Source organism: Vulpes vulpes, chromosome 13 (genome assembly GCF_048418805.1).
Source record: "Vulpes vulpes isolate BD-2025 chromosome 13, VulVul3, whole genome shotgun sequence".
Lineage (NCBI taxonomy): Eukaryota > Metazoa > Chordata > Mammalia > Carnivora > Canidae > Vulpes > Vulpes vulpes.
Window position 1 is genome coordinate 93,009,781 of NC_132792.1, and position 18,575 is coordinate 93,028,355.

The 18,575-nt window shown below is 38.3% G+C and overlaps 1 protein-coding gene and 1 pseudogene across 1 annotated transcript in view; both read left to right on the forward strand.

Annotated features, from left to right (window-relative positions):
• Window positions 1-18,575, forward strand: part of COLEC12 (collectin subfamily member 12) — a 184,098-nt gene that overhangs the window by 59,532 nt on the left and 105,991 nt on the right. The gene's annotated exons all lie outside the window — the stretch shown is intronic.
• On the forward strand, window positions 8,504-12,604 carry LOC112925675 (RNA-binding protein PNO1 pseudogene; annotated as a pseudogene).

Here is an 18,575-nt window from a genome sequence, read left to right on the forward strand (position 1 = left end):
CCTTTGGCCCAGGGCGCGATCCTGGAGACCCGGGATCGAATCCCACGTCGGGCTCCCGGTGCTTGGAGCCTGCTTCTCCCTCTGCCTGTGTCTCTGCCTCTCTCTCTCTCTGTGTGACTATCATAAATAAAAATATATATATAAAAAATAAAAAATAAATTTAAAAAATAGCTACTTCTAAACTTGAAGGAATGGTCCTTTGTATGTTTGTCCTTTGTGAACACTTGTGTGTACTTGGTGAATTTAGTCAGCTGGCTGGGGCTGTGACTGGTGTATGCTGGGGGTTGATAGGATACAGTGTGCTGAGGCTCCCCTGGTGGGATGGCTGGATGTGAAGTAAGTGTGGACCTGGACAGTCCTGAGGCTTTTTCTTGGCACAGAGAGTGCTCTGGAAGGACAGCAGAAGCTGAAGTGGGAGCATGGCTTTATGAGCTGTGCTCATGGCATATTGTTTCAATTAAGTCAGCATTTTCACCCGCCACAGCCTTTGCACCAGACCAGTTCTTAGCTATGGAGCCTAGACTTTAGACTGTGGAGAGCACTGTCCTTCCTTCTTTGCCTTCTCTTTCCCCTCGTAATCTAATCCTTATTCTTATGCTCCAGGCCCATGCTTCATTTCCATAGGTTCCTCTTGCCCTCACCCGGCACCATTAGGCTAAGGGAACACAGGCACATATTTGGAACCAAAAGTACCTCAGAGTTCAGGGACAGACACACATTCCCATGAAAGCCTGAGGACAGCCACACTTCCAGAGCCAATTCTTAACCATTTCAATAGAAGGCCCAAGAGGATATTTAAATAAAAGGAGTGGTTTTATTTTACTGACCAAAGACATGAAAGTGAGATACAAGCTAATTGAGTTCCTTCCAGGCTTGACTTGTGGTTTCTTTCCACCATGACAAATTGATGCATCCATTTTTCCAGATTTGGAGATTTTGATCAATAATTTAACTCCAATCTAAAGATACTTAAAGTCAGTTAAATACTAATCAAGTACATATTTTGTTTAGATACTATGGGAAAAAATTGGAGAAATATTTGTTCTTGAAGAATATATGCAGTAGTTGGAAAGAAAATATGCACATACAGAATACCTATTTTTCATATACTCTACATATATATTTCATGTTAACATGGTATATACACATACAGAAAATTAGTGAATATTCAGGATTGCATATGAGATAGCCTTGGTTTATCAGTAAAGAGAGAGGACTCCTGCTAGCAGGTGATGGGACCAACTGAACTCTTGCAGTGACTTCTAGCTTTCCAAGGGAGGCCTCTAGGATTATATGGAGGAGCTAGCCTGAGCTAGCAGTAGAAGTTCTAGGAGTTTGGAAAAAGCAGAAGTCACTCTAGGCCCAGTGTTTGGAAAAAGTTACACAAGCAAGATGAGGCTTGAACTCCCATTGGAGAAGCAGGATATGCAAAGAACAAAGGGCAGGAACACACAAAACTTAGCAATTAAGCCTTCCTTATTGAGGGGGACTATGTGCTGGGGCCATACATTGTCATGGAATTTTTACTCAGTCCTGCCAGGCTATTATTTGCCCAAAGTCATGCCAGTCAATTGTCAGAGGCAAGCTTCCTGCCTCTGCTCCTATTTATTCAGTATTCCAGTGACCTGTCCTGAGTAGGACAAGGAGGTTGTTGCAGATCAGCTTAGAAAATCTGGATGCTGCCACATAGTAGAAGGAATACTGCAATCTCTGTTTTAGGAGCATTAGCTCAGTTGCAATGTATAAAATGGATTAAAAGAAGGGAAGATTGAAATCAGGAACACTTGTGAGGTGATCTGTTACTATTACCTAGTTTGAGGTAAACAGGGTGAGGTGACAGTAAGATTTCCAAGTGGAAATAACCACAAAGAGTTGGATCCATCCACTGGGCTCAGGAGAGAAGTCAGGGCTGCAGTTTAAGATTCAGAGGCGCTCTGTGTAGGCATCATAATTGAAGACTTGAATTTATAATCCATCTCTGTAGGAAATATTGTGGTGATGGAAAATCATTGAACCAGTATGAATAAGGAGGAAAAGAAATGCCAGCCTGCATTTCATACTTGGGGACCTCTTCTTTCCTCTCAGCATCATTTTCTGACTCCTTAAACATATCCAACACTTAAGACTCAATTTAAGCATTATATTTCTCTGCCCCTTTACTGCCTCTTCCCCACCTCCCACAGATTTGGGTGTCCCCTCTTTGGTCCAGTACTACTCTTTTACTATGGCATTCATTGTATTGAATGGTAATATTTGTTACATTTGCCTTTCTGTAGACTCTGTACAACTTGAGGGGAGAGATTTTTGTCTCCTTTATCTTTATCCCCAATACCTGATAGAAAGTAGATGTTCAATAAGTGTTTGTAGATTAACTGCCCTTCAAACCCCCTAATATATTTTCTTGTTCTTACAAATCAAGGAACATCCCTATCCCTAGTTTTCAAACCCATTGATTCAAAAAAATTCCTTTTCTGAATCTGAGAAGATTTTTAAACATCTGGCCAATAATTATTAGTTTCCCGATAAATTGGGTTTAGCTACATCAAGAAAAATATTCTTATTGGTCCCAAAGTGAATTTTGATTGGTACATATTCATTGCAAAAGGAAAATATGAAGTTGAAGTAGACTGGACACCACTTTGGTTAGTGTAGTCTTGTGGAAAGTGTCTTCCTATGTCCATTCTCATGGTGCCTTAAACTACAATCTATATACTGTATAGAGGGCAAGGACTGTGTCTGCTTTTTGTTCACCATTATATACTCTCTGTCATATAGTATGATGAATGCTTCCAAATGAACACTGAATGATTAAGTCCATTGTTTCCCAAAGTTTGTTCCTTTAAAATAGTCTCCAAAGGTGATCTTTGAAAAGATGCTCTTCGATCATATCAGTGCAGGAAAAGTTGCATAGCTTAGCCTTCTGCAGAGACATACAATGTGCATAAGTATGTTAAACTATGCATAGCGCTTTAATGTATAGCACTCTGCAGCCCCATTGTAGAGCCTGTTTGGCATGATCTTACCTTGTTAACTCCCAGAATCATCCGTAATTGTGAGCAGTTTAACCTTTCCAAGATTCAGGTATCTGATATGTATGAAGGGGATGATAAAAATCTGTGGTATGTAACTCAAAGAAATATTCAAAGAATCCAATGCATTAATGTATTGAAAATGCTTCTATGTAAAATTCTATTTAAATGTAAGGTATTAGTACCATTTCCTAATTATTATTACTGCATGTGCTAGTCTCCAGATAGAAGGGATGTGAATTCTATCTCAATAAATGTTGTTAGATAGGTAGGGAGAGAGTGATAAAATTGGAAAATTGGAAAAATGAAAAAAAAATTCATGCTTCTGGAGAGCATGAGGTTTAGAAAATTTGAGTTGTTGTGGCTATTAGGGTCTGATTCTTCTTTGTGTTCTGGGTGTTCTCTCCCTTGCTAGCCTATTTACCTCTTTCCATTCATTTGCTTATTCATTCATTCATTCATTCATTCATTCATTTATGCAACAAATACTATTAAACACTGAAGATGAGATACCATTTTGGTCTAGGCATACATATGGACAGTGCATATGAAGAAAACAAAAAATCTTTTAAGTTGTTCATGATTTTGAGAAAAAGGCAGACATGGAAACAAGTAATGATAAAACGGTGAAGAACGTGCCATTGTAGAAGTACGTACAAAGAATGTGAGGTGCAGTTGACTTCTCAGAGCAAGGGCACCATCAGAGAAAGGTATAGAAGTTTGAGTTGAGTCTGGAAAAAGTTTCCCAGATAGATGAGGCATGTTAAGGATAGCCAATTCGTATCCAAAATTGTAATTCCTGATTCCTTTATTTATTCTTTCCTGCCAGCTGCTTCTTTAACTTCCCATAATCATGGCCTTGCCCCCAAACGTCAGGTCTGTTCTTTTATTCTTTCTGTGATTATTCAGAGAGATTCAATGGAAGTTTGTAGAATACGGGTACTTGGTATTTTATGGAATGAGATTTTTTTTTATAAATTTATTTTTATAAATAAATGCCCATTACCCAGTGCCCATTACCCAGTCACCCCCACCCCCTGCCTACATCCCCTTCCACCACCCCTAGTTCGTTTCCCAGAGTTAGGAGTCTCTCATGTTCCATCTCCCTTTCTGATATTTCCCACTCATTTTTTTCTCCTTTCCCCTTTATTCCCTTTCACTATTTTTTATATGGAATGAGAATTTTTGATATACCATTGTATCTCTTCTTTCTTGTAATAAGGTGCAGCCCAACTTGACGTGTAAATTTTTAAAGTATTGAAAGTAAAATGACACATGTTCACTTAAGATTTTAATATGTTCTAAAATAATAAATGGTTGGCAGAAATATTGAGTATAGTAAAATTTAGAATGAATTTTAGCTCCATGATAAAGTACCACTTTATATTTGAGGCTAAGCTATCAACTTAGAAGGAAAGAGTTAGGAAAAGTAAATTATTAATTCATTTGTCAGCCCGGGTTGTAAGAGAATGAGGTTTATGCTGGCACTCTGACTTTACAACATCTGAAATCACTCATGTCTACTTTTTTAGATCCAACAGTATCTCTATGGCCAAATTAATTTCTTTTTTACATTTATTTAAGAACATGGCTTTTACATTACAATCTAGCACATATGTCATCTTACTCTTTTTACAATTTTTTTAAAAGTTAAACTCAAAATATATCCAAGAGTTCAAAGCTGAATTATAATCGACTATATACATGTAACATATGTATGTAGACTATAAATTTCTAAAAAGTATATTTCTTCAGAAATATGTGTGCTCTGGGATGACAGGTCAAAGCCTTAAATTCTACTTTCCTTAATCTATTTTATTAGTTGCCAGAGAAATATTAGAGATTTTTTTAACCTAGTTTGAAACAGTCCATTAAATGAATTAATAGATACAAAATAGCTTAGAAAAGTGCCTCTCATTTGGTAGGGGCTCAGTAAATGCAAGCTCTTGTCATTCCTATTATTTCTCCAAAGACTTTTCTTTTAACTCACATGCTGTGACATGAAGTATCACCATCTGGGTTGACTCAAGCCAGTTACCCAAATCAGAATAAGACTTTTAGCCCTGGAGTCATTTCCTGTCCTTTCTAATTGTACATAGGAATATACTAAAGAAAGATAACTCAACTAGCTATCAACTGAGCAAATGATTGCGAGTTCCTCATTCCATGTGTGTGCACATACGCCACCAACGCAATGAAAACCAACTTGAGAGTATGAGAGAAAAGAGACTACGGAAATAGACTCTTAAAAAAGTTCAGTTTAAGTGGAGAGTCATGGGACAGGTCAAAATGGGCAGGGGAAAGAATTTTAGAGAAATGAAAATGTGGTGCAGGTGGCCACCCTGAAGCTAATTTCACTTGGGTCATCTATGATCTCTTCCAGCTGTGAACATGTGCATGCGGCCCAGTGGCCCAGATGTTCTTCCTCGGTCTTTATGTTGCATAGCCCATAAAATTAAAACAGGATTGGAATTTAATTCTAGGCCTTTCAGAGTCCAATCATCAATATTTAATGGAGCTGTTCTCTGAAAATATAGAGTCCCAGTAAGGGAGGCCCTGGTTTGGGCTAAGACAGCCTAGTATAATTTCTGTAACTTCTCCTCAGTGACTGCTGCGTTCCTTCCTTCACTGTCCCTAACCTTCTCCAACTTTATTCTCCTCAGAAAATTGCTTCTCACCTTAGAAGCTCCTAGGTCATGTAAATATGTGCTTACTTCTAGGTCTGAGCTGGAGATCATTGACAAACACAAGGACTGTGCTACTTTTTTTTTACAGCACAATCAACTAATTGAAGATATTTAATGAGCATATGCTAGATTTTTCAACATTGATGACTCAGTCAGCCATGTGAGGAATACAAATTAAACATGAAGCAAGGAACTTGGCCTCAAGAAACATGCAATCTGGTTGTGGAGGAAAGATGAACACATGTAAGATCATCAAAGAACTATACAAAATTCTTATATAGCTGTTTAGAGGAAAACATCATTCATCCTTGTAATAGCTACCTCTGGTTGTGACTTTTGATTCACATGACTCCTGGATAGGCTGGCAGCAAGGCCTGAAAATCCTAGTTGAATACAGGGAGATCTATGTATTGTCTACCAAACTACATTTACAGTGGAGGGCCCCAAATCTAAATTTCTGAAAGCCACCTTTTTTTCACCTGCGAAATAAATCTCTAGCTGAGAAAGATCCTTTTCTCCAACTAGTCCCCTGGCAGAGCAGGACCTATTTGACCAATATTTTAATCACTAAATAGGCATCTTTCATGCAGTCCAGTAATTTAACCAAGAAGCAATGTTACGACAAAGAGTTGATGGCTAGCTGGAGCTTGTTTTATAGCAATAGTCTGGCTGACATACTATGCACATTAGTCACGGATTCTGACTTAAATTCTCTCCAGAGACAACACAGACACAGGGAAGACCAAAGGGGAAAGGTGAACAGTTATTAAGAATATCTGACTGCCAGAAACACAATCAGAGTCTTTTCTGGACATTTGCTGTCAGTAGAAGATGAGGAGTCTAGATTTCAGTCCAAATTTCTATTGTGTATTATCAGAAACAAGAGTGCAAAGTTCCAGGAAATTCTTTAGCCTGACCCATCAAAATAATAGCCATTATATTTTGACACTTTTTTTGCATTTGAAAAACAAATGAGTGTCTTCAACTTATGTGTAAAAGCTTACTCAGAATAATACAATGTTCAGATTTTAGATACCCGGAAGGATTTTTATCAAGTGGGCAAAATTCTGAATGCTTTGTATACCTCTGGTTATTCAGGAAAAGGTACGTGTAAAAAGAGACTTCAAATATATGTCAGCCATATATATCTATGAGTTTAACTTCTCATCCTTTCTCTCTTAGAAGTTTAACTTCATTACATTTAGTGACTGTTAATAGACTGTCCATTATGTGCAAGAGAGTGTGCTGGGTGCTAAAATCTTGAAGAAACTCAGAATTCAACTAGGAGAGTATAAGTGAAGAGAATTATAATATCAGGAATAAGTACTAAATAAACACCAAGAAGCTGCTAGTCAGGATCAGGGAAGTCAGTGACATAACAGGCGAAGAAGAGGGAGCTAACATTCTAAGCAGATGGAGTGAGTGCCGGCCTGGAACAGGGGCCATGTAGGGCACTTCTATGAGTGGTAAATGTTTTGGCTCAAGTTGGGATGGCCAGCGTGGGAGATGAAGCAGGAAAAAATGATTGAGACAGGATCAGTGGGGTGCAGTGAAGGTGATGTTTGCATTAAAACCCATCCAAAGGTGTCTGTAAGGAAAAGGTAGCCATTGTGTGACTGCAGAAGAGAGTGAAGTTCAAATATGTGCTCTGGGAAGATAATTTTGATGGCAGCATGAGTAAGGAGGTAATGAGGGAGGAAGTATCTGAGATAAGGATTTGATTTTGACCATCCATTGCATCACACTTGGCAGGAGGTGGTGGCAGCCTGAGCTGATCAGGACAGTGCAAAGACCTATCCTGAGGAAGAATGGCCAGGAGAGGTCTTGTGGAAGGAGAATGGGCCATACGTGGCTACTCAGACAATATAGAAACATGGGTGATAGAAACATAGACACCAAACCAGATCTGGTGCAAGGTTGATTATGAAAGCAGGCCAGCTCCCATCATGCAGATTTGTCATAAAAACACCATGTACCATACCACATTTATCTTTCCTGGGTCATTATCAGCCATTATTGGTTTGTATTTTTTAAAATATCTGTGATTTTAAAGACTGTGTATCTTCTTTTATTTCTTGCATTTTCAAATGATGCTTTGAACTACTTTTCAGTTGTTGGCATATCCTTTCACAGTTTTCATTATCAGTGGAAAGCATATATTCTAATAATTCATATTCCTTTTTCTCAGCCAAGAGAATGGCTTAATGATTTATGGACAATATTTTAGTGGTGTCATATTAGTAGTAATAATGATGATGGCCTCTTATATTGGTGCAATGACTCCCTCTTGGCATGTGAGTTTGATTTCTGTGGTAGATTTTGCAGGGTACTTAACTTTGCTTTCTTCTCTTTCTCTCACAATTGTATTTAGGAGATTATAGGGGAAAGGAGAGAAAATGAGTGGGAAAAATCAGAGAGGGAGACAGAAATGAGAGACTCCTAACGCTGAGAAATAAACAAGGGGTGGTGGAAGGGGAGGTGGGCGGGGGAATGGGGTGAATGGGTGACGGGCACTGAGGGGGGCACTTGCTGGGATGAGCACTGGGTGTTATACTATATGTTGGCAAATCGAACTCAAATAAAAAAATACATACAACAAAAAAGATTACAACCTGCCACAGGCTGATCTCTTCTCCAGCCTTTTAATAAACAGGGCAGACCTAGATTCAGGAGGTGACCAGAACAAACCTCTGAAGCCTTCTGTTGTCTTCTGTCCGTGGTGACTCAGAGCTGATTGGCTTCGGGGTTGAGCAATAACTTGATGTCAGGGCCTCAGGCCTCCTAGGGATGCCAGAATCTTGTAAGAATCCAGTTGTTCAGTTACTACAGAAGTCTCAGAAAAAACTGGTAGCAGCACTCCAGTAACCTTCAGATTATATTAAGTTTCTTGAGCCCATACCAGTCTTGCCTTAAATGAAAGCCCCAAACAACCTTGGTTGGTGTAGGAAACCAAGGGACAGCCTTTCTAAAGTGCTGAATTTTCAAGTGCAAGGAAGTAGGTGCTTTCTTTGGGGAGGTAGCAAAATGGACAGTGAGTATGTGGTCATTTAAATGATATGACTTGGTCCTTTTTTTCCTTATAGGAAAAAAAAGCAAGTTCAGACTTACATAAATGCTGTAACTTTTTATTTTCAGCCACCTATTGATGTGATTCAGCCTGTTGAGATTTGTTTAAAGGACTATCAGAGGTAAACATTCAATCTAGAAATAACCCAGAGAGGTTACACAGAATTAACATTAAATTTGAGCCTGATCTGAGTACAGTCAGTTCTGCTATCATGCAACATACTGCCTTTCTAAAAACCACTGACCTACGCAAAATCATGTGATAAAAACCACAGGCCAATGGGAAAAGTGAGGTATGGAAAATGGGCACAGCACTCAAAGACTTCACTAACATATTTTTTTAAAAAAAGATTCTACAAAAAGGTTAGCACAGTTTTATATATGTAAAAGAAGCATGTTAAGAATTGTATAAATACAACAGTAAACATGGCACTTTATATTGAAGTTTGCTTAAGGAGGTAGATACTGGAAGGGTTGTAGCTTGTGAGTTTTTGTGAAGGGGTAGAAGGAAGGTTATCTGATATCAGATGGAAAGTTCTAACACCAGATGTAGACGAGCGTGGCTTACAACACACGGTGAACTGAGGTAGCTGGGAGATGTTTAAAGTTTGTGTGCATGTGTGTGTACACACATTTTGTGTATTCTAGAATGGCTCAGTTTTGCTGGATGAAATTTTCTACATTCACTTAGTGTTTGTCGCAGAAGGAATTGTGTATTAGCAAAGAAGTGAAATTCATGTTATACTCAAATTGTTTTCTAATACATCAAATGGTTTGGAAAGAGGTTGTATTTTCAAAGTAGCAATATAGCAGAACTGACTATAATTTTAACCCTTAACTTCTGTGTAAGGACACTGAGACCCAGCCAGGGTAAATGAGATTTTCATAGCCAGATGAGTAGTTGAAACCAGGCTCCCATTTTAGTAGGTATATCCACATACTCTGTGGCTTCTTTTGCCATATTTTATAAACTCTTGCTGTTACTATTTTTATTGCCAGTGATTATTTTAGTACTAGTTTTAATGTAGATGCCAGCACTTAACACAGTATCTGGAACTGAATAAATATTTGTTAGTAAATGAATGAATAATAATGAAGTTAGTGAATGGACATAATCAAGTCCAGGTTCACTGTGGAAACATTTCCAGACCTGAGTGTAGAGGGACAAATTACAGAAGATACATGTTTAGAGTTAAGGATGGCAGTACATGTAAACTCTTCAAGGTTTCTTAGATTGGTTTGGATTTTAGTAAAATGATTAAGAGTATAGGCCTGTGACCAACCACAGACAAGTTATTTAACCTCCCTAGATAATACTGGTATCTGCCTCATTGGGTATCTGTAATTGATGGATAAGATCATATATATATAAACTCATGGACAATGCCTGGTATATGGCAGTGGTTCAATAAGTGTTATCAATTACTAACATCACTACTACTGCTACTGGTGCTGCTTTTCTAGCATACCCCCCTGTATGTTGGATGGAACCAGGGACCGGTGAATGTGAGAGAAGCCCTAGTACATCTCCTGAGCTGTGGTCTGGTTTTCCCAATACTCACTGGAGATCTCCAACCCAGATGTGCGGTAGGATGTCACAATCAACACATCCAAAGTCAAATTCATTACTTTGCTCCCAGTATGCTCCTCCTCATGAGTTCCTACTTCATTAATTTACCCAAGGTAGACACCTCAGTGGTCCTTTACTCTCTCCTTCCTCCTCCACATTCCATGGGTCATTCATTCATTTAATTATGATTTTATTGAACACCAACTGTGTGTAAGGAACTTTCCAAAGTGCCTCAAGAAATAAACAGGAACAAGGCATGATTCTTGTCCTGAAGAATCTTCAGTATATTATGAGATGAGATGCAAAGTATGAAGTGCCCAATCCAAATCCTACGTAGTAGGCCAGCCAAGATAAAATGTGTTGACTAGCTCTAAGAGGCCACATGATGTGATCATGGTTCCTAAATGTTGCCAACCACTTGAATACAAAGTGGACAGCCATTTACATGCAAAGATAATGAAAAGTATCATTATGAGATCATTACACATTTTAAAAAATTTGGCCCTTTGGGTTAACAAAACATTTTTGTTTTGTCAGGATAACTAGTTTCATTTTTCATTCTCCATTTTGGATCCAAAGATAGATCCAATCCAAAGATCCTTTGGATTCTTTCACATGATGATGATTATACAGTAAAAGTTTTCCCTCTTTTTTAGAATATTCAATTTTTTAGTTGGATTTGTGTCTGTATGATAATTGTTTTTCATGGTGATATGGAGGTAGGTTGAAACTAGTTTAAAGTTGACTATTTAAAAGTTTTTTTTTAGGACAGCTGGGGGGGCTCAGTGGTTTAGTGCCGTCTTTAACCCAGGGCATGAACCTGGAGACCTGGGATCGAGTCCCACATCGGGCTCCCTGCATGGAGCCTGCTTCTCCCTCTGCCTGTGTCTCTGCCTCTCTCTCTCTCTGTCTCTCATGAGTAAATAAATTAAATTAATTTTTTTAATTTAAAGTTTTGAATTTAAATTAAAAAATTTAAATTTCTACTTTTAATATACTCACTTGGATTCATAAATTTAGCTTAGTCCGTTTATACTCATATTCTTAGCACTTTTGTCTGTACAAATAAAGCCTCTAAGATGTTTCAGATTTAACATAAGTGAAAGGGAACATTGTCTTTCAAATACTATAAATAGTATCTTCATTAGTAAATAGGTAGTTAGAAAAGAGCTCTGGACAAGTACAAGTTTTCAAAATAGAGATAGTTAACAAGCAGAGTTATCTAGGTCCAGAGTGTGTAGTTTTCCAAAGGATTTATTTATTGAGCAACTTCTATGTGCCAGGCTGTTCTAGGAGCTGGGGATATAGCAGGGAGCAAACCAGAGCCAGCTTGGAGGCAGTTTACATTCTACTGGGAGAGACAGAAAATAAATTGACAATAAACCCGTAATGGCAGATAGTGATAAGAGCTGTGAAATAAAATAAGGGCAGGAAGGGCAGCGGCACTCAAGGTGGAGCTGGCAGCCCATGCTGGGGCTGGAGTTTCCCGGGGATGGGAGCACGGAGCACCCGGCGGAGGACGGCTTCGCCCAGCTCGCCCAGCTTGCCCAGCTCACCGCCAGGGCGGCCGGCAGGTGGGGAAACAGCAGGCTGAACGGTCCTCGTTGGGGGGGTTTGGAGACACGTGGACACGGACCCGACGGAGGCTCAGCCAGCCAAGAGACCAATTTTCCCACTCCCCACTGGCCCTGGATTCCTGGGCGGGAAGGAGGAAAGGAGGAAGATCCCAGGCCCAGCTAATAGACACATGCCATTCAAAGAGAACTGGATGAAGAGAGTTACTCCCATCATAGAACATTCGAGACTTCAGGTCCGCTTTACCTTGAAATTGAGGAATGTAGAAATCAGGACCTCTAAAGAAACAAAAGATGTCTATGCTCTGGAAGAAGCAGTTAGTCCTGTGTAAGCCTTTCTTCTTGGGTTTCCAGTGGAGGAGGCACTTGCCCTTGTTAGGTGGGATGACCTCTTTCTAGAGTCTCTTGAAATTACAGATGTGAAGCCTGTAAAGGGAGACCACCTGTCCAGGGCAATAGGAAGAATCTCTGGCAAAGGAGAAACAACCAAATTTGCCATAAGAAAATGTGACACAGACACAGATAGTTTTGGCTGATGTGAAAGTTCACAACGTTGGCTCTTTCTAAAACATCAGGATGGCAAGAACTGCCATTTGCAACCTCATCCTGGGAAATCCTCCATCACAGCTTTATGGCAGTATTCGAGCAGTGCTTAGCAGTGCAGCAGATCAGTTCTGATTTCAAATCAAGATGTTTTACCTTGAGACCCTAGAGAAAAAGACATTGCCCTCCCACACATGGTCACAAGAAACCATGTGAAGAATTTTTCAATTTCTTTAAGCCTCCATCGCTTCTTTAGAAGCATCAACAGAAAGTAAAAGTTTGATAGTAATCACATCCAGCAACTTTGAGGATAATTTCCATATCTAAATTTAGTGCCATTATTATACATTAATTCTAGTTTATCACTTTATTTGTTTTATATGTAGGCTCCATGCCCAATGTGGGGCTTGAACTCATGACCCTGAGATCAAGAGTTGCATGCTAGCTGAGCCAGCCAGGCACCATCATGTCATTTTAAATAAAAGATTTGCATCTTTTATAATTCTCTTATTATTCTCTTATCATATAATTCTCTTATCAGGGAGAATTTTTTTTGCTTAAACAGTCCTTTAGGAGTTTATAAATTTATATATGTATAATTTTTTATAAATTTGTAATCATTTCTTCTCTATGGAGTGTAGTTAAAAGAATCATCTCACCAAAAAAAAAAAAAATGCAATAAGGATAAGTGAGTAAAGGGTGCTAGATTAGATAGATGGAGTAGTGGGGGAATCTCTCATAGATTGTAGGGCTTCTTCCAATTTGGTTGTTTATTGAGATTTCATTATTCACATAGGCCTGGATTTAGATTTTCACATAGACATCGACCATCACGCAGTCCTACCTTCCCTTTCACTCTGGTGCAGATTCTTTACTGGCCTGTGTTAGTAAGGTATTGTATAAGAAAATAGCTTGCATTGTTTAGTATCACATTGGCCAAGTATAGAGGTTGTCTGGTGTGGTACACATTGATCTGACAATTGTTTAACTACTTTGAAATCTGTATCCTTATACTAGTGGGGAGATAAAATGCTTTCATTAAAAAAACAAAACACACAAAGCAGATGGTCAGCTAACAGCATTTTGATGTGAGCAAACTTTTAGTCTCAAATTCTGTGACTTCACAATCTCAGAGGGATTTTCCTTCTTACTGTGAAGGAAAAAAATCACTCCCCACTGCATTTTAAAGAATTAAAAATCACACTTGTGTGTTAAGAATATTCACTTTGGCCTGTTAAAAAAATTATGAATGCCCTCAAAAGGGGGGCTTTTATGACCTTTTACATTTTTAAAGTAAAGCCTTCCATCTGGTTAAGAAATATCTTTTAAAAAATTCCTTTACTGTGTTTGTGTTTCCTAGTAAATGTTATATTCATTCCTTAGAAAATTTGCTCAGGGGCGAGTTCATTTTGGCCTGATGTAATTTAATCCTAAGGGAGAAAAACATTAAGTTAATGAAATCTTAATGGAAAGCCATTTATATATAGTTTAGTGTCTTAATTACTATTCTCCCAAATTATATTGGCTTATAATGTTTAAGTCAAGTCTCAAAAAAGACATAGTTTTTAGTTACCTAACTAAATGCAATGCTGATTCATTTGGAGAATAATTAAAGTAATTCCTTTTAAATGAGCTCCTACAGAAATGTATCTATACATATCAGTTGAATATAATTTCTAATCAACCACTTTCTTAGCCATAATAACAGATTACTGAGCAATCATGGCATGTGTTCTGACCATTTGGTTAGTTACCCAATTATCAGCCTGAAGTAACCAATTACTTAGCACTATTTTTCACAAAAAGATTTGATTTCTGGGATGCCTGAGTGCTCAGCAGTTGAGTGTCTGCCTTCAGCTCAGGGTATGATCCCAGGGTCCTGGGACTGAGTCCCACATCGGGCTCCCTTTGAGGAGCTTGCTTCTCCCTTTGCCTGTGTCTCTGCCTCTCTTTCTGTGACTCTCATGAATAAATAAATGAAATCTTAAAAAAAAAAAAAAAAAAGACCTGATTTCTGTATTCTCTGAAAATGGGAGATATCACAGAATCTATGAAAATCAACTTTTTTTTTTTTTTTTTGCTATCATTTAACTTGATCTGGAGAGAGATGAAAAAGTATAGATTTTTATTGCTTAGGTTTTTAAATTTTATTTTTGAAAATCAAGACAAGATTTCTAATAATTCTTTATAGTCTCCTAGTGTAAAGTTTGCAAACTACATATCCAGTAAAGAATTAATATCCAAAATGCACAAGAACCCTATCCAACTCAATAGTAAAAAACCCAACTCAAGTAAAAATATTTTCTTCCATTCCAGAGTTTCTTTTTCATTTTTTGATGATTTCTTTTGCTGTGCAGAAGCTTTTTAGTTTGATGTAGTCCTGCTTACTCATATTTACTTTTCTTGCCTTTGCTTTTGGTGTCAAATCCAATCATTACTAAGACCTCTTTCAGGGGTCTTATGGCTTCAGGTCTTGCGTTCTTTAATCCAATTTGGGTTTATTTCTGTATATGGTGTAAGATAAGGTTTCAGTTTCATTCTTTTGCATGTGGCTGTCCAATTTTCCCAAAGCCATTTATTAAAGACACTGTTTTTTCCAATTGTGTATTCTTGGTTCCTTTGTTATATATTCACCATATAATTGTGGGTTTATTTCTAGGCCCTCTTTTCTGTTCCTCTGATCAATGTGGCTGTTTTTATGCCAATACCATACAATTTTGATGACTATGGCTTTATAACATAGTTTAAAATCAAGGAGCTCATGATGCCTCTAGCTTTGTTCTTTCTGAAGATTCCTTTGGCTACTCAGGGTCTTTTGTGGTTCCATACAGATTTTGTATTGCTTGCTCTGTTTCTGTGAAAATGCCTTTGGAACTTTGATGGGGATTGCATTGACTCTGTAACAGATTGCTTTGGGTAGTAGGGACATTTTAACAATATTCTTTCAATCTATGAACACAGAATATCTTTCTATTTATTTGTGTCATCTTCAGTTTTTCATTAATGTCTTACAGTTTTCAGCGTACAGGTCTTTCACCTCCTTGGTTAGATTTATTTCTGGGTTGTTTTATTCTTTGTGATACAGTTTTTTGTTTTGTTTTGTTTTTTGTTTTGTTTTGTGATGCAGTTTTAAGTGGGATTGTTTTCTTATTTTTTTTCTGATAATTAATTGTTAATGCATAAAATTGCAACTGATTTTTGTATATTGATTTTGTATCCTGCAACTACTACATTTATTGATTAGTTCTAACCATTTTTTTGGTGTAGTCTTTAGGGTTTTCTATATATGGTATCATTTCATCTGCAAATAGAGACAATTTTACTTCTCTCTTTACAATTTCGATGTGTTTTTAAAGAATTCCTTTAGTTTAATTTTTTTCCTTCCACCATTCTGTCTCACTCTCAAATGAACATAAACTCTATGGGAGCAAAGACTTTCTCTGTTTTAATCCAGCACATAGAACAAGGCATAATCCATGGCAAACATTCAGTCAATATTTGTTGGGAAAATGTCATTAAGTAGGACCTCCATGAGGGCAAATAACAGTTTGTGTAGAATCATGCATTTTTAAAAGATGATAATTTAACACCAAAGACAACTTTGTGTTCATTGTCTTTGTTAGCTTTGGGGGCTAACACAAGGAAAAATCAGTAGCAGTGGCCTTGGAGAGAAGTGATTCCCTCTCTACTGACTGTGGGACCTTGAGCAAGTTATCTAATCTCTCTAAACCCCTGTCTTCTTATCTAGAAAACAGAGATAATGAGTGCCTGCCTTGTGGTGGTTGTGAGAATTAAATGTATGTAAAGCCTTTAGTGAGTAAAGGCTTCTAGTAAGTGCTCAAGAAATGTTAGCTGTTGTTAAAGGATAATTATTTTAAAAAGGAAAATCATGACTCTCATACAAATGTCAAATGAACATTTGACAAAGGTTTTATTTAACATATTCATTAATGAGAGAATCAATAAGACATGCAGATGAATTTTGTCCACTGGAAGTACATACAATTGATTTCCCTGTCTTTGTGGAAGAAGCCAGTTTTGCACCTACTAACCCAATTCTGGTTGCCTACATATGTGTCTGTCCTTTGGATTCTCCTTTGAACTGGTTGTAACATCTTACTGATTCTCTTGTAAGTTGTAAAGTGGCTCAAAGACCACAAAATGTACAAAGATCTCATAGGATCAGGTAACCCGGATGACTGCACTATGCAACAATGCCTCGTTTTCTGCTGAGATCACCCATTATCATTCTGATTCATTTCAGACTTTTCACAATTATTTTCTGCACAGTTTTTATTACTTCTAGTTCCTTTTTTGCATCCTAGGAATATAGAAAGGACCAGTAAGATAATGGACACCAAAACTTGCCATATAAGCTATGTATATTTTGCACATAGTGGTTAGAATATGAAAGAGATCAATGAAGTCAATCTGCATTTTAGTCCTACCTCTAGTACTTTCTGTGTAATCTTGAGCAAGCCATGTAACACATCTGTGCCTCTCTTTCCTTAGCTATAAGTTAGTGCATTTAAGATTCACTGCACATGGTTATTGTGACAATTAGATGAGGTTCTATCTGGGAAAGTACTTTGGAAAATTAAAAATGCTGTGTCAAGATGGGATGTGATTATATGATTGCTCTCAGCCTAAATTGGTTCATTTTTCTTTAAGAAGATACCATAGAATAAGAGATGGAGTGGTGAGTTCTTAAACTCACCAGGTCATTATTATTGCAAGTTGTAAATCACATGAAGTCTTTAACTCAGTAACAAAGATTTATGGCACTACTGTTGATCCAACAACACTTCTCCAATGTGCACCCACATGTCCTGATGGCTCCAGAGAGAAGTCATGGTGCCAGGAATGGTAATGTTGATGACCATGGGGGCCATGTGTCCCTAATTAAACCTGTAAGGATGGTATTTTACTCTCCTCAACCTCTTCCCCCATTGCTGTCATCCTAGAGTCTCCCCTGGTTAGCCTGTAAAAAGAGATTCATTTAACCAGCCTGTAGAGACTCTCAGGAATTTGCAGGAATTGCAAAGGAAAGTCTTTGGCCCAGCACACTCCTTTCCTGGCCCAGTTCTGGGTTTTGTAATTGAGAAGGGATAAGGAGGGTTTGGAGTGAGTCCAGGATCTGACACCGAAAGCACTGAGAGGACGTAAATGAGCCCTGGGTGGAGGGGCCTGGACTGGTTAGCCTGGGAAGGAGCCGGTTGAGGCATGACTGAGTGTGGACAAATAGCAGCCTTACTACTGTGCCTGGGACAGGAGAGAGTAACTTCAGTGACAGCTGGAAGGGTTATGGTTATGGACACTGAAGAGCCATCTGCCTAAGCTGGTAAATGCTGTGCATACATGTATGAAAGTTCAATCAAGTTCTTTATAGAGATTTTGAAGAATAAGAATGGATCTCTCTTAATCTGAAATATTACAGATCATGTCCTCCCAGAGGCAGAGGCTTGATTCAGATCCGAAAAAGGGAAAAAACAGACAAGGACACCACACCTACATTGTTTACTATGACCAACAGAGCCAGGTGAAGGTAGGAGAGAGATTGAGTAACTGAGCAGGCCTTCCTGTTTATCTGCCCTTCCCTGTGCCTGTGAGGGGGACCCCAGTATTTGTGACAGCATTTCTCATACATACTTCTCCTTAGACTGAGCTCCTCAAAGGCAGAGAGCCTTGGTTTTTGTCCCTGAGTCCCCAGTCCTTGGCAGAAGACCTGACACGTAGTAGGGCTGAGGAAATATTTGTTAAATGAGAGCATTGCTGGATGACTCCTTTGACAGACCGAGGCCAAGTTAACAGAAACCTCAATGCCAGACACATCGACAGAAACCCCATTTAAAAGCCAGTTGAGCAGCCCAATCTTTGGGCTTGAGTGCTATTGAACTGTTCATCATAAAATAAGTAGGGAAGCCTGAGTCTGAATTTCAGTATTCGTAGTGGGACTATTTTCAGCTTTCTCAGAGACAGCATCTGTAAATAATCAGCAGAAGCCTTTTATAAAACAACATAGAAAAAACCTCAAAGACTATTCTAAGGCTGCAACATTTAAACAAGATTTTTAACCCATGGGGACGCCAAGATCAACATGGAGCTT